Raw genomic sequence first — 15,580 nt, forward strand, 5'->3', positions numbered from 1 at the left:
ATGGGATGTAGTGTGTGAATAGTTATGGCACGGCTGTAGATCATGTGTCAGTAGGAGGGAGGTCTGTAGAGACTGTGTGAATAGGATGTAGTGTGGGAATAGTTATGGCACAGCTGTAGATCATGTGTCATTAGGAGGGGACTATAGAGGGTGGGTGATTTAGATGTAATGTCTCGTTGGAGGGGGTCTGTGGAGAGCGGGGGAATGATGTGTGTATGGGAGGGTCAGTAGATAGTGTGTTAGACTGAGGTGGGCTGTGGGTTGTGTGTGAAGGGGAGGTGGAGTGAATGGTGAGGGGAGGGAGGGAGTATTGTAGTGGAGCGCAAGAGGGAGGGGATCTGTAGAGAGTATATGGATATGATGTAAAGACTGAATGGGGGGGCAGATAATGTGTCAGTAGGGGGGTCTGTACAGAGTGTGAATGGGAGGTTGTGAATGGAAGGAGCAGTAGATAATGTGTTTGCAGGAAGGGGGGTCTGTAGAGAGTGTATGAAAAGGAGGGGGCAGCAGTGGATAATGTGTCGGCAGGAGGGGGTCTGTAGACTGGGAATGGGAGGTGTGTATGACTTGAAGGGGCAGCAGCAGATAATGTGTCAGCAGGAGGGGGTCTGTAGACTGTGAATGGGAGGTATGTATGACTTGAAGGGGCAGCAGCAGTAGATAATGTGTCAGCAGGAGGGGGTCTGTGGACTTTGAATGGGATATGGGGTGTCACTGTGAGGGGTCCAGGGCCGGACTGGCCGTCACGGGCATTGGGCATTTCCCCGGGAGGCTGGAAGGGCGGGGGCCAATTTTGCAGCGCTGGGGGCTGGTTTTCTACTGGGGGCAGGTTTTCCAGGGGTGCTGTAATATCCACCCCCCGTAACAAAAGTAGCAGAGCTTCACACCTGCAAATCCTTTGGAGGGGGCACGTAGGTAGGGTATTCAGAGGAAGGGGGTCTGGTGGGAGTGTGTCAGTAGGATGGGGTCTGTAAAGAGTGTGTGAATGTCTCAGTAGAGTGTGTGAATAGGAGATGTTTTCCAGTAGGAGGGCTTTCTATGGAGAGTGTGTGAATGTGAGGTTATGTGTGATTGGAAAGAGACAGCAGCAGATAAGATGTCAGTAGGTGGGGGTCTGTAGAGAGTGTATGAACGGGAGGGGGCAGCAGAAGGTGATGTGTGACAGGAAGTGGGCAGTAGGTAATCTGCCAGCAGGAGGGGATCTGAAGAGTGTATGAATAGGAGGTAGTGTGAATAGTGGCAGCAGTAGATCATGTGCCAGCCGGAGGGATCTGTAGAGAGTGTGTGTGAAATGGGAGGTAGTGTGTGATTGGGAGTGGACAGCAGGAGACAATGTGCCTGCAGGAGGGGGGGTCTGTAGAGAGTGTATGAATGGGAGGGGCAGCAGAAGATAATGTGTGAAAGGGAGGGGGCAGCAGTAGACACGTCAGCAGGGGGGTCTGTAGGCAGTGTGAATGGGTGGTAATGTGTCAGCAGGAGGGGGTCTGTAGATAGTGAATGGAAGATAGCATGTGAATGAGAGGGGACAGTAGATCAGTAGGAGTGGATCTGTAGAAAGTGTGTAAATGGGAGGGGCGGTAGATCTGTCAGCGGGGGGGGGGTCTGTAGAGTGTTTGAATAAGGGGTAGTGTGCGAATGGGAGAAGGCAGCAGTAGATTATGTGTCAGCAGGAGCGGTCTGTAGAGTGTCTGAATAGGAGGTAGTGTGAATGGTGGGCAGCAGTAAATCATATGTCAGCGGGATGGGTCTGTAGAGAGTGTATGTGAATGGGAGGTAGCGTGTGAATGGAAGTGGACAGCAGGAGACAATGTGCCAGCGGGAGGAGGGGGGATGTAGAGAGTGTCTGGATGGAAAATAGTGTGTGAATGGGCAGTAGTTAATCTGCCAGCAGGAGGGGGTCTGTAGAGTGTCTGAATAGGAGGTAGTGTGAATGGTGGGCAGCATAGATCATATGTCAGCTTGATGGGTCTGTAGATAGTGTATGTGAATGGGAGGTAGCGTGTGAATGGGAGTGGACAGCAGGAGACAATGTGCCGGCGGGAGGAGGGTCTGTAGAAAGCGCGTGTGAATGGGAGGGGGCAGCTGCAGATCATGTGCCAGCGGGAGGGGTCTGTTGACAGTGTCTGCATGGCAGGGGCCGCTGCTAGCCTGTGATAGCGGCTAGAAGGCCCCCAGGGGGCGGTGCGCGGGAGGGGCCTCTGTTGACAGCGCGGGAGGGGTGTTGACAGGGAACCCGGCTGCTCCTGGAGCCTCATGTGGGGGCTGTGAGGGGAGACACTCAGTCCTTCGCGGTGCCGCTAGTTCTGGTCGCCGCCGCTCTCCGTAGCTTGTTTTTTCGGTGCTTTAGTGTCAGCCGGCGCCTCTCCTCGGAGAGCCGAGCAGGGGAGGTAGCGGCAGCCGAGATCTGAGGACCGGGATCCCGAGCATCGCCGGCGGGGCTGGGGAGGGCTGCAGAGGGCCCCTCTTCCAGGCCTCTCCCCGCCCCATCCCCTGCTCCCGGACAGCGGGCTCTGGCCTCAGGAACCACCTGCACCCACCGGGGGACGGGGGGGCAGGAGAGCCGGGCCGCCTGACCCGTCCCCCAGAGCCTGCCATGGGGGGCAGGAGCGGAGCCCCCCTTGGGCCGACGGGCTTGTGACCCTCGTCCGGAGGAGACCCCTGCACGGGAGAGGTGAGTGGATGAAAGATGCGCCTCTGGCTTCCCATAAGGAAGCCGGCTCTATGTCTCTTTTGTAGTGGATAACAGCATCCCTTGTATGCATAGCGCGTTCTAAGCATCCCCTTCCCTTTGTAGGTACTCCCCTTGCACGGCGCATCCACCCCTATAACACTCCATAGAGCGCATCCCTCCTCAGAATGCCCAGTTCTCTCTTTCCAGAGACGCCTCTCCATTCCCCAGCATCTTTCTGTCCGGGGAACACCGGGTACCACAGCATCGCCCGAGCTCCGAGACCGGGAGCAGCAATGCACATAAACCTGATCAGATCCATAACACCGACAGCACATGCCCAGCGGCGGCAACGCGCCAACATCCTGCCCTACAACACGGACCGCATCGAGGAACACAAAACACCCGGGATCCGTAGCCAGCTAATTGCACAACACTACAGGGCAAGCGCTACAGACACGGAGGCTTCTTCCTCGGCTCCTTGCACCGCAGCAGAGGAAAACCGCACAGGCATCTTTGTACAACACACGGGTATTAGCAGATTACATATGTAAGCGCATGTATCTTTTATTCGAGGAGTGCTCAGCAAAACACAGCATCACGGGGTAGACGGAGAGTACCAGAGCGCACACACCCCAGCAGGTGCACAGTATCAACACACCAGCTTCTGCAGTTAGTGAATGCACGGCAAGGACGGCGAGCAAACCACCGCGCGCCTCCGGCAGCAACACAACAGAGAAAAGAAACACACAGAGCCCATCTTACAGGACGTATCCCACCAGGGCCAATTAACACACCGGCATCTTCCTGCGGAACTTGCATAGTATTAGAGCAGATAAACACCTCAGCATCTCCCAGAGTCAAAAGAAACACTCGTCTGTCTTCCTTCACACGCACAGCGACGGAGTAAATAAACACCTCAGCATCCCTCCCCCAGGCGTGCCAACCAGCACAGGAGAGCAGTGCTCGAGCAGATAAAACCAGCGATATCATAGACACGCACCAGGATCGTATGCACAGATCTCGAGCAAACACACCAGCGTGCTCTTCTCAGAAGCCACTACAGCCGATGCAAATAACACAGCCACGATCTAGTTCAGCATCTTCAAATAACCACACAAGCGTCCTCCTTACAGGGGTCTCAGGACCAGCATTTCCTAATGACAATCACCAGCATCCCACATCACAAACACAAGATACACCCCTCGAGTAAAAACACACACTAACTTCTTCCTTGTTCCTCGAATTAACCACAGCACCAGCACCACAGTGCCAGCAGCATGTGCACAAAATAAAATAAAAAATAATTCTACCCAGCATGGTGATCCTAACATCCTGTTGATCGCCAGGGGCATGTCGAGGGCACTCAAGCAAACACATCTTGATCCAGGGCTTAGGTTTAAGCTGGTGGTCGTGCTGGAACTCATTTTTAGGGATTAAAACATGTTTTTCTTTATGAGACTTTGACCAAGAGCAACAGAGAGAAAAAGGCATAAAAAGGAGAAGAAGGCAAGAGAAAGACAAGAAAATAGTGACAAAGGGAGAAAGCAGGGATGAAAAGCAACCCACAAGAATGAGATAAAGAGATAGGACCTGTATGATGGTGGAAGAAAGAGGCATGGGGTGGAATCCACTAGAGGCAGGTTTGCAATTTAAAACTCCTGCATTCTGGAGCACCAGCTAAGAAAAACTTTTTGCCCCCCCACTTCTCTTTTTATGTTGTTCTTTTTACAAATTGAGCACTGCCCGTGGCCTCTGTAGAGGAACAGCTGTGCATTTGTAGCAAGGTCTGTCACCCCCTCCCCCAAAAGAAGCCCACTTGTCGCCCCTATCAAGGAATACAGCACACTCACCCTAATAAGGTCACACATGACCCTCTTTGCATGGCTAAAATTCCAGCCAGCAACACTTGAGGATACAATCCAACATACTTATTCTGACAAGGGACACACACACAGCATTCAATGCACATCCACTTTAACAGAAACAACATCGACCTGCCAGGGCATTGTTTCCGAACATCCTTTCAAGGAAAGTTAAACCAGCAGAATGCCAAGCGTCTCTCCTAACAAGAATACAAAAACAAGGTAGCAACATGAGCACCCTCCCTTACGTGTAACAGAGCAGAGCCCCAGGACATAACACCCCAACCATTCATCCATGAAAGTATCTCTGTACCAGCAGCACATCAGCATATAACAAGAAACATCCTTCCTTGGAAGAACATAGTACCAGCAGCTCATCGGGACATAACATCCTAAGCATCCTTACATGAAAGAACTCAGCATCAGTAGTGAATCGGGACATAACTTTCCAGACATCCTTCCATGAAAGAACACTGTACTAGCAGTGCATTGGGGCATAGCGTTACAAATCAAATCAAATCAAAAACATTTATAAAGCGCGCTACTCACCCGTGAGGGTCTCAAGGCGCTAGGGGGAGGGGGTTACTGCTGCTCGAAGAGCCAGGTTTTGAGCTGCCTCCGGAATGCAGGGAGGTCCTGGGTGGTCCTGAGGTTGGCGGGGAGGGAGTTCCATGTCTTGGCTGCCAGGTAGGAGAAGGATTTCCCACCTGCTGTGGTGCGGCGGATGCGAGGGACGGCGGCGAGTGCGAGGTTGGCGGAGCGAAGTTGACGGGTGGGCGTGTAGAAACTGAGGCGACGGTTGAGGTAATCGGGTCCCTTGTTGTGGAGGGCTTTGTGTGCGTGGGTGAGGAGCCGGAAGGTGATCCTTTTGTTGACGGGAAGCCAGTGCAGGTGTCTCAGGTGGGCGGAGATGTGGCTGTTGCGGGGTATGTCGAGGACGAGGCGGGCGGAGGCGTTTTGTATTCGCTGCAGACGATTCTGGAGTTTAGCGGTGGTTCCTGCTTATAGGGTGTTTCCGTAGTCCAGGCAGCTTGTGACGAGGGCGTGGGTCACAGTTTTTCTGGTGTCGGCGGGGATCCAGCGGAAGATCTTACGGAGCATGCGGAGAGTGAGGAAGCAGGAAGATGATACGGCGTTGACTTGTTTGGTCATGGTGAGAAGCGGGTCCAGGATGAATCCGAGATTGCGTGCGTGGTCTGAGGGGGTTGGTGCGGTGCCTAGGGCCGTGGGCCACCAAGAGTCGTCCCAGCCGGACGGGGTGTTTCCGAGGATGAGGACTTCCGTTTTTTCTGAGTTCAGTTTCAGACGGCTGAGTTTCATCCATTCTGCGACGTCTTTTATTCCATCTTGCAGGTTGGTCTTGGCGCCAGTGGGGTCCTTGGTGAGGGAAAGTATCAGCTGAGTGTCGTCGGCGTAGGAGGTGATGATGAGTTGTGTTTGCGTACGATGTCGGCGAGGGGGCTCATGTAGACATTGAATGGAGTCGGGCTGAGCGAGGAGCCTTGTGGGACGCCGCAGATGATCTCGGTGGGGTCTGAGTGGAATGGAGGGAGGTAGACTCTTTGGGAGCGGTTGGAGAGGAAAGAGGTGATCCAGTCCAGGACCATTCCTTGGATACCGGTGGAGCGCAGGCGGGATGTTAGGGTTCGGTGGCAGACGGTGTCGAAGGCAGCCGAGAGGTCGAGGAGGATGAGGGCGACTGTTTCTCCGTTGTCCATCAGAGTTCTGATGTCGTCTGTGACTGAGATGAGGGCTGTTTCTGTGCTGTGATTGGCTCGGAATCCGGACTGAGAGGGGTCGAGTAGGTTGTTGTCTTCAAGGAAGTTGGTCAGTTGCTTGATGACGGTCTTCTCGATGACTTTAGCAGGGAAGGGGAGGAGCGAGATGGGGCGGAAGTTCTTCAGGTCGCTGGGGTCCGCCGTAGGTTTCTTCAGTAGGGCGTTGACTTCCGACGTGTTTCCAGCTCTCTGGGAAGGTGGCAGAAGCAAACGAGCTGTTGATGATGGTCTGGAGATGCGGGGCGATGATGTCGTCGGCTTTGTTGAAGATGAAGTGTGGGCAGGGGTCCGAGGGGGCACCGGAGTGGATGGAGTTCATGGTAGCTTTGGTCTCCTCCGCGCTGATGTGAGTCCAGGCGTTGAGGGTGATGGCTGGGGTTGTAGGTTCTGTGGTGGTTGGCTGGGTCTGGTGTCCGAAGCTGTCGTGTAGGTCGGTGATCTTCCGATGGAAGAAGGTAGCGAGGGAGTTGCAGAGGTCTTGTGATGGCGTGATGGAGTTGGAGTTGTAGTTGGCGTTAGGATTGGAGAGCTCTTTGACGATGTTGAAGAGTTCTTTGCTGTTGTGAGTGTTCTTGTCCAGTCTGTCTGTGAAGGAAGTTCTTTTGGTGGCACGGATCAGCTGATGGTGTTCGCGGCTGGCGTTTTTGAGGGCAGACATGTTTTCTGCAGTGTGGTCCTTGCGCCAGGCTTTCTCGAGGGTACGGCAATTTTTTTGGGATTCCTTTAGGGTGTCTGTGAACCATTGAGGTTTCCTGGTGCTGGTTTGTCTTGGGAGGCGTCTGAGGGGTGCGAAGTTGTCCGCGCAGTTGGTGATCCAATGAGTGAGGCTGAGGGCTGCGTTGTTGGGGTCGGTGGAGAAGGTGGGTTGGTTTTCGCTGAGAGTGAAGAGAAGCTGTTCCGTTGGTATTTTGTTCCAATGTCTGTGTGGGATGGGTTGAGTGCGGAGGTGGAGAGTCTTGCGTCTGAAGGTGAAGTGGACACATCTGTGGTCGGTCCAGTGTATTACGGAGGAGTGGCTGAAGGATACGTGGTTGCTGGCGGAGAAGATGGGGTCGAGCGTGTGTCCGGCGATGTGGGTGGGGGTGTTCACCAGTTGCTTGAGACCGAGGTTGTCGAGGTTGTCGAGCAGGGTGGTGGTGTTGGGGTCGTTGTTCTGCTCCAGGTGAAAGTTGAGGTCACCGAGGAGGATGTAGTCCGGCGAGGCAAGGGCGTGCGGGGAGATGAAGTCGGCGATGGATTCGCTGAAGAGGGCGCGTGGTCCAGGGGGTCTGTAGATGAGAGTTCCTCTGAGGGTGGTCCTTGGGTCGGTGTGGATCTGGAAGAGCATGTGTTCGGCGGCGAGGGGGGTGTCTTCGGTGGAGGTGGAGGTGGTGATGTTGATGGAGTCCTTGAAAACAATGGCGATCCTTCCATGGAAGCATTACAAACATCCTTCCATGAAAGAACACAGTACCAGAAGTGCATCAGGAGTTAACATCCCAAGCATTCTTCCATGAAACAATTCAGCATCAGTAGTGCATCAGGACATAACATTCCAAGCATCCTTCCATGAAAGAACTCATCTTTAGTAGTGCATTTAGAAATGACATCCCAAGCATCCTTCCATGAAAGAACATAGTACCTACCAGAAGTGCATCAGGAGTTAACATCCCAAGCATTCTTCCATGAAAGAACTCAGCATCAGTAGTGCATCGAGAAATAACATCCCAAGCATCCTTCCATCAAAGCACATAGTACCACAAGTGCATCGGGACATAACATCCCAAGCATCCTTCCATGAAAGAACTCAGCTTCAGTGGCACATCGAGAAATAACATCCCAAGCATCTTTCCATGAAAGAACAAAGTACTAGTAGTGCATTGGGGCATCGTAGCATTCCAGGCATCCTTCATTGAAAGAACATTGTACTATCAGTGCATTGGGGAATAGCACCTCAAGCATCCTTCTATGAAAAAACAGTACCAGAAGCGCATCAGAATTTAACATCACAAGGATCCTCCCATGAAAGAATACGGCGCCAGCACTGCATTGGGAGATAACATTCCAAATATCTTTCCATGAAAGTAGCTCAGTACTAGCAGCACATTAGTAGAAATGACCCAAAGAGTACAGTCACTACACCATAAGATGTAACACCCCAAGGAGCCTTTCCTGAAAGGGACACAGTACATCATGACCTAATACCACAAGCATCATTTCCTGGAAGGAATACAGTATAGATAGTACTTTGTGATGTAACACCCAAGAATAATTTCCTGGAGGGAACACAGCACTACATTATGATCAAGCGCTTCAAGCATCATTTCCTGGAAGAAACACAATATATCATGATGTATCGCTCCAAGCATCATTTCCTGGAAGAAACACAGTTTATCATGATCAAGCGCTCCAAGCATCATCTCCTGGAAGGAACACAGTACAACACAGTACATTATGATAAAGCACTCCAAGCAATATTTCCTGGAAGGAACACAGCATAACACAGTAAATCATGATAAAGCGCTTCAAGCATAATTTCCTGGAAGGAACACAATACATCATGCTCTAGCGCTATAAGCATCATTTCCTCGAAGGAACACAATACATCATGATCTAGTGCTCTAAGCATAATTTTCCTGGCATAATTTTTCTGGAAGGAACACAGTAAAACAGTACATCATGATCCAGCGCTTCAAACACAATTTCCTGGAAGTAACACAGTACATCATGATAAAGTGCTTCAAGCATCATTTCCTGGAAGGAACACAGTACAACAGAGTACATCATGATCAAGCACTCCCAGCATCATTTCCTGGAACAAACACAGCATATCACGAAGTAGCATCATTTCCCGAAAGGAACATAGTACATCACGATCTAGCGCTGTAAGCATACATTTCCTGGCTCAATTTTCCTGGCATAATTTTCCTGGAAGGAACACAGTAAAACACAGTACACCATGATCCAGCGCTTCAAACATCATTTCCTGGAAGTAACACAGTACATCATGATGTAGCACGCTAAGCATAATTTCCTGGGAGGAACACAGGATAACACAGCACATCATGATCTAGCGTTCCTAGCATCATTCCCAGGAAGGAATACCATACATCATAATAAAGCGCTCCAAGCATCATTTCCTGGAAGAAACACAATACATCATGAGCTAGCGCTCCAAGCATCATTTACTGGTCATAGTATATCACGATCCAGAATAACAAACACCATTTCCTGGAAGGAACACAGTGCATTCAGTACACCTTGGTAAGAGTCTCCAACCATCATTTGTATACAAGAATACTGTTGCTTCTGCACTCTACACACTTTGTTCCTGCAAGAATATATGACGAATAATGCTACCAAACTTATACTATAGACATATTGTTAGAAACGAACACATTACCAGCAATGGTCAGAAAGAATCACTTTACACAGTTTTGCTGCAAGAACGCCGTCCCAGCAGAACGTAATACGAAAACACCCCTAGCAGCCTTTACCGAAAGGGACACAGACCCAGCAAAATGTATTTACTGATTCAGGAGTTTTCAGGAGCATCAGATTGTTCCTTATAGTCACTTTCGATCAATAAGTGACCCAACACGAGAGTATGATTGAACAAGATGATTAGACTGGAGCTGGAACAGAACACAGAGTTCTTATAATCCAACCCAATCCCGTGGGGGAGGAGGCGGGGGAGAGCTGGGGGAGGGGGGCGGGGGCTCTATCCAATATTTCTCTATTTTACTTCTCTTTGCTCATTTGTCCCTCAGTAACTCACAACCAGTAGCACCTCAAGACACAGCATCACAAGTAACGATTCCTGCAAACCGCTCCGCAACAGCATGTCACAAGGATAAAGGACCCCAAGCATCTTTTCCTGCAAGGACACTGTACCTGCAGCCAATCAGCATAATATCTAAGCATCATCTCCCACAAGAGGACAGTTATCAACAGGGCTTCTGAATGTAACAACCTAATCATCAACTCATCAGAATATTTCACCCTAAGTATTACTTCCTAAAATAACATAATTCCAGCAGTCCATTAGGCTATTACTCCCCAGGCATTCATTACTAAAATAACACAGCCAATCAGAATACTACACCCTAAGCATTCTCTTCTAAGGAATGCAATACCAGCAGCTATTAGATCTTACACTCTAAGCATTCTTTCCTAAAGGAACAATGTAACAGCAGCCACTAGGGTATTACATCCTAAGCATCCGAAGCATTATCTCCTAAAGGGGCGCAGTAGCAGCAGTCCTTCAGAATATCACATTATAAGCATCCTTTTCAGCACGGACACATTCCCATCTACCAATCAGAATGTAAGACACTACGCATCCTTTCCTACTTGGAACACAGTTTCAGCATTACGTTGGAATATAACACCTTATGCATAATTTCCTACAAGAACACGGTACCATCAGTCTATTAGAACATGACATTGTAAGCATCCTCCTCAAGAATGCACTACTTAGAGTCCACCAGAATATACATTCCTAAACAACCTTTTCTTCACCGAACACAGTACCAGCTGCACTTCAGAATATAACACAAAACATCATTTCCTGCAAAGAACACAGATTCAGCAGTATATGAAAATGTAACAACCTAACCATTCTTTGCTGCAAGACTAATGCATCACCAGTATCTCAGAATACAACATCCTATGCATCCTTTCTTGAAAGAACACAGTTACAGCAGCCATCAGAATACAACATCCTAAGCATTACCTCCTAAAACACCACAGTGCCAGCACTCCCTCAAACTTTACCACCCTTTCTTCAAGGAAGAACACAGTTTCAACAGCCAATCAGAATATAGTGCCCTAAGCATCCTCTCCTGAAAGCTCACAGTACCAGCACTCCATCAGAATGTAGCAACCTGTTTTCTTCCATGAAAGGCCATAGTACCAGCACTCCATTAAAATGTACTACCCTAAGCAATCTTTCCAAGAAAATACCACAGTACCTGCTCTGCATCAGAATGTAGCAGTCTAAGCATTCTTCCTTGAAAGACCACAGTACCAGCACTCCATCAGAACTTAGCATCACTCTTTCTTGCCTGAAAGACCAAAATACCAGCTCTCCATCAGAATGTAGCGCCCTTAGCACCCCCTCATGAAAGACCACATTCGCAGCACTGGATCACAATGTAGTACCCTAAGCATTCTTCTCTAAAACACTACAGTACCAGTGCTCCATCAAAATGTACCACCCTAAGTATTCTTTCCAAGAAAAGACCACAGTACCAGTACTGCATCATAATGTAGCACCGAAGCATTCTTCCCACAAATACCACAGTACCAGCACTCCATCAGAATGTAGCACCTAAATAATTCTTCCTTGAAAGACCACAGTACCAACACTCCATCAGAATGCACCACTGAAGCATTCTTCCCTGAAAGACAACAGTTTCAGCACTCCATCAGAATGCACCACCGAAGCATCTTTTCTGAAGGATCACAGTACCAGTACTCCATCAGAATGTACCACCCTAATCCTTCTTTCCAAGAAAAGACCACAGTACCAGCGCTCTATTAGAATCTACCACCCTAAGCATTCTTTCCAATAAAAGATCACAGCACCAGCACTCCATCAGCATGCACCACCGAATCATCTTTCCTGAAGGATCACAGTACTGGTACTCCATCAGAATGTACCACCCTAAGCATTCTTTCCAAGAAAAGACCACAGTACCAGTGCTGTATTAGAATTCACCACCCTAAACATTCTTTCCAATAAAAGATCACAGCACCAGCACTCCATCAGCATGCACCACCGAATCATCTTTCCTGAAGGATCACAGTACTGGTACTCCATCAGAATGTACCACCCTAAGCATTCTTTCCAAGAAAAGACCACAGTACCAGTGCTGTATTAGAATTCACCACCCTAAACATTCTTTCCAATAAAAGACCACAATACCAGTACTCCATCAGAATGTACCACCCTAAGCATTCTTTCCAAGAAAAGACCACAGTACCAGTGCTCTATTAGAATCTACCACCCTAAGCATTCTTTCCAATAAAAGACCACAATACCAGCACGCCATCAGAATGCACCACCAAAGCATCTTTCCTGAAGGATCACAGTACCAGCACTCCATCAGAATGTACCACCCTGAGCATTCTTTCCAAGACAAGACCACAGTACCAGTGCTCTATTAGAATCCACCACCCTAAGCATTCTTTCCAATAAAAGACCACAGTACCAGCACTCCATCAGAATGCACCACCGAAGCATCTTTTCTGAAAGATCACAGTACCAGTACTCCATCAGAATGTGCCACCCTAATCATTCTTTCCAAGAAAAGACCACAGTACCAGCGCTCTATTAGATTCTACCACCCTAAGCATTCTTTCCAATAAAAGACCACAGTACCAGCACTCCATCAGCATGCACCACCGAAGCATCTTTCCTGATGGATCACAGTGCCAGTACTCCATCCGAATGTACCACCCTAAGCATTCTTTCCAAGAAAAGACCACTGTACTAGTGCTTTATTAGAATCCACCACCCTAAGTATTCTTTCCAATAAAAGACCACAATACCAGCACGCCATCAGAATGCACCACCGAAGCATCTTTCCTGAAGGATCACAGTACCAGTACTCCAACAGAGCGTACCACCCTAAGCATTCTTTCCAAGAAAAGACCACAGTACCAGTGCTCTATTAGAATCCACCACCCTAAGTATTCTTTCCAATAAGGGCCACAGTACCAGCAATCCATCAGCATGCACCACCGAAGCATCTTTCCTGAAGGATCACAGTACCAGTACTCCATCAGAATGTACCACCCTAAGCATTCTTTCCAAGAAAAGACCACAGTACCAGTGCTCTATTAGAATCTACCACCCTAAGCATTCTTTCCAATAAAAGACAACAGTACCAGCACTCCATCAGAATGCACCACTGAAGCATCTTTCCTGACGGATCACAGTACCAGTACTCCATCAGAATATACCACCCTAAGCATTCTTTCCAAGAAAAGACCACAGTACCAGTGCTCTATTAGAATCTACCACCCAAAGCATTCTTTCCAATAAAAGACCACAGTACCAGCACTGCATCAGAATGCACCACTGAAGCATTCTTCCCTGAAAGACAACAGTTTCAGCACTCCACCAGACTGTAGCACCTTAAGCATCTTTCCTGAAGGACCACAGTACCAGTACTCCATCAGAATGTACCACCCTAAGCATTCTTTCCAAGAGAGGACCACAGTACCAGCGCTCTATCAGAATGTACCACTCTCAGCCTTCTTCCCCGAAAAACCACAGTACCAGCGCTCTATTAGAATCTACCACCCAAAGCATTCTTTCCAATAAAAGACCACAGTGCCAGCACTGCATCAGAATGCACCACTGAAGCATTCTTCCCTGAAAGACAACAGTTTCAGCACTCCACCAGACTGTAGCACCTTAAGCATCTTTCCTGAAGGACCACAGTACCAGTACTCCATCAGAATGTACCACCCTAAGCATTCTTTCCAAGAAAAGACCACGGTATCAGCACCCCATCAGAATGTAGCACCTTATGCATTCTTCACCGAAATAACATAGTACCAACACTCCCTAAGAATGTAGCACCCTAATCAATGTTCCCTGAAACACCACAGTGCCAAAGCTTCTTCCCCAAAAGACCAGAGTACCAGCACTCCATTAGAATGTAACACCAGAAGCATTCTTCCCTGAAAGACCACAGTACCAGCACTCCGTCAGAATGTAGCACCCTAAGCATTTTCCCTGAAAGACCGCAGTACCAGCGCTCTATTAGAATAAGCACCCAAAGCATTCTTCCCAAGAAAAGATCACAGTACTTACGCTCCATCAGAATATGGCACCCTAAGCATTCATCCCTGAAAGATCACAGTACTTGCGCTCCATTAGAATGTAGCACCCAAAGCATTCTTCTGTGAAAGACCACAGTACTACTACTCCATCAGAATGTACAACCAGAAGCATTATTTCCTGAAAGACCACATTATCAGTACCCCATCAGAATGTAGCACCCGAAGCATTCTTCTTTGAAAGACCACAGTACTAGCAGTCTATCAGAATGTACAACCTGAAGCATTCTTCCCTGAAAGGCCACAGTACCAGCACTCCATCAGTATGTACCACCCTTTACTGGAAAAACACAGTTTCAACAGCTCATCAGAATGCACTACCCCTAGCATCTTTGCCTGCATAGAACACACTTTCAGAAGTACATTAAAATGTAACACCCAAGCCATATTTTTCTGCAAACCCACTGTACCAGCAGTACACAGAACAAAACACCCTAAGCATCATTTCAGGCAAAGACACACAGTACCAGCAAGGAATCAGAATATAACACCACATTTTCCTACGAGAGCATATTACCAGCAATCCACCAGGATGTACCACGGCTAGCAGTCTCTCCTACATTGAATATAGTTCATAAGTACATCACAGTGTATTTTCTGCAAAGTCACAGTGCCAGCAGGACATCAGAAGATAACACCCTAGGCCTCCTGACAAGCACGATCACAGTACCATCAGTACATTAGGTTATGCCACCGTTGCTGCAAGAACACAGTACCAGCAGCACGTTTGCCTGTGACACCACGAGTCCCCTTTCCTTCAAAACACAGTACTAGCTGTATGCAATGAAATCTTAATCTATGTGACAAGGAAGGAAGGCAATACATTACGTACATAAAACTATCCGTTCCCTTGAGGAGTACAGGACCAGCTGTACAAATGCACTAGGATAAAACCATCAACAATCTTTCCTGCAAAAGCACAGCGTCTGTACATGGTGATTGAATGACCATTAATCCTTACAGGGCACACATGAGGATAACGCTGTTTGTAAATGACAGAGCATCTTAGGAATGGGACATTGGATAGACATATGTAGACACTGCACTGTATACAAAACTCGTAGATGCTGCAGTGATAACATCTGGAAACAGAATGAAGATAAAATACACTGCAAAAGCATTGACAAAATGTCTGCCATACAAAAGTTTCATGCTATAAAACATTTACCACCAAAAACGATAGGAGTTAAAATACTAAATGAAACTAGTACCAAAGAAGGTGAGAAAAGAGGTTGCCTTTATTTAGGAATAAAAATCAGATCAATGTTTGTCAAGGGAGATGTTTATGTACAGTTTATATTTTGACAATCCTTGTTGCTGTGTTGTCAGTGTTTGTAGACTACGTTTCACAAATGCCCACAGCAGCACCACAGCAGAACCTGGGATCAAAACTCTCCTCAAAGCACTTTCTACCCACGAGGCCGGTTCCCATACAG

At 48.4% G+C, this 15,580-nt stretch overlaps 1 protein-coding gene across 3 annotated transcripts in view; it reads left to right on the top strand.

The window, feature by feature from the left end:
* The first annotated feature begins 2,105 nt into the window (after positions 1 to 2,105).
* B4GALT2 (beta-1,4-galactosyltransferase 2) overlaps positions 2,106 to 15,580 on the top strand; it is a 625,157-nt gene continuing 611,682 nt past the window's right edge. For 2 of the 3 annotated variants that reach the window (XM_069232776.1, XM_069232777.1), the window contains exon 1: positions 2,227 to 2,671. The gene's annotated coding sequence lies outside the window, so the exon portion shown is untranslated. Of the gene's footprint in view, positions 2,672 to 15,580 lie in introns of all 3 variants that reach the window. The other variant, XM_069232774.1, reaches the window with a different exon arrangement.

The sequence above is a fragment of the Pleurodeles waltl genome, chromosome 4_2 (genome assembly GCF_031143425.1).
Source record: "Pleurodeles waltl isolate 20211129_DDA chromosome 4_2, aPleWal1.hap1.20221129, whole genome shotgun sequence".
Classification (NCBI taxonomy): domain Eukaryota; kingdom Metazoa; phylum Chordata; class Amphibia; order Caudata; family Salamandridae; genus Pleurodeles; species Pleurodeles waltl.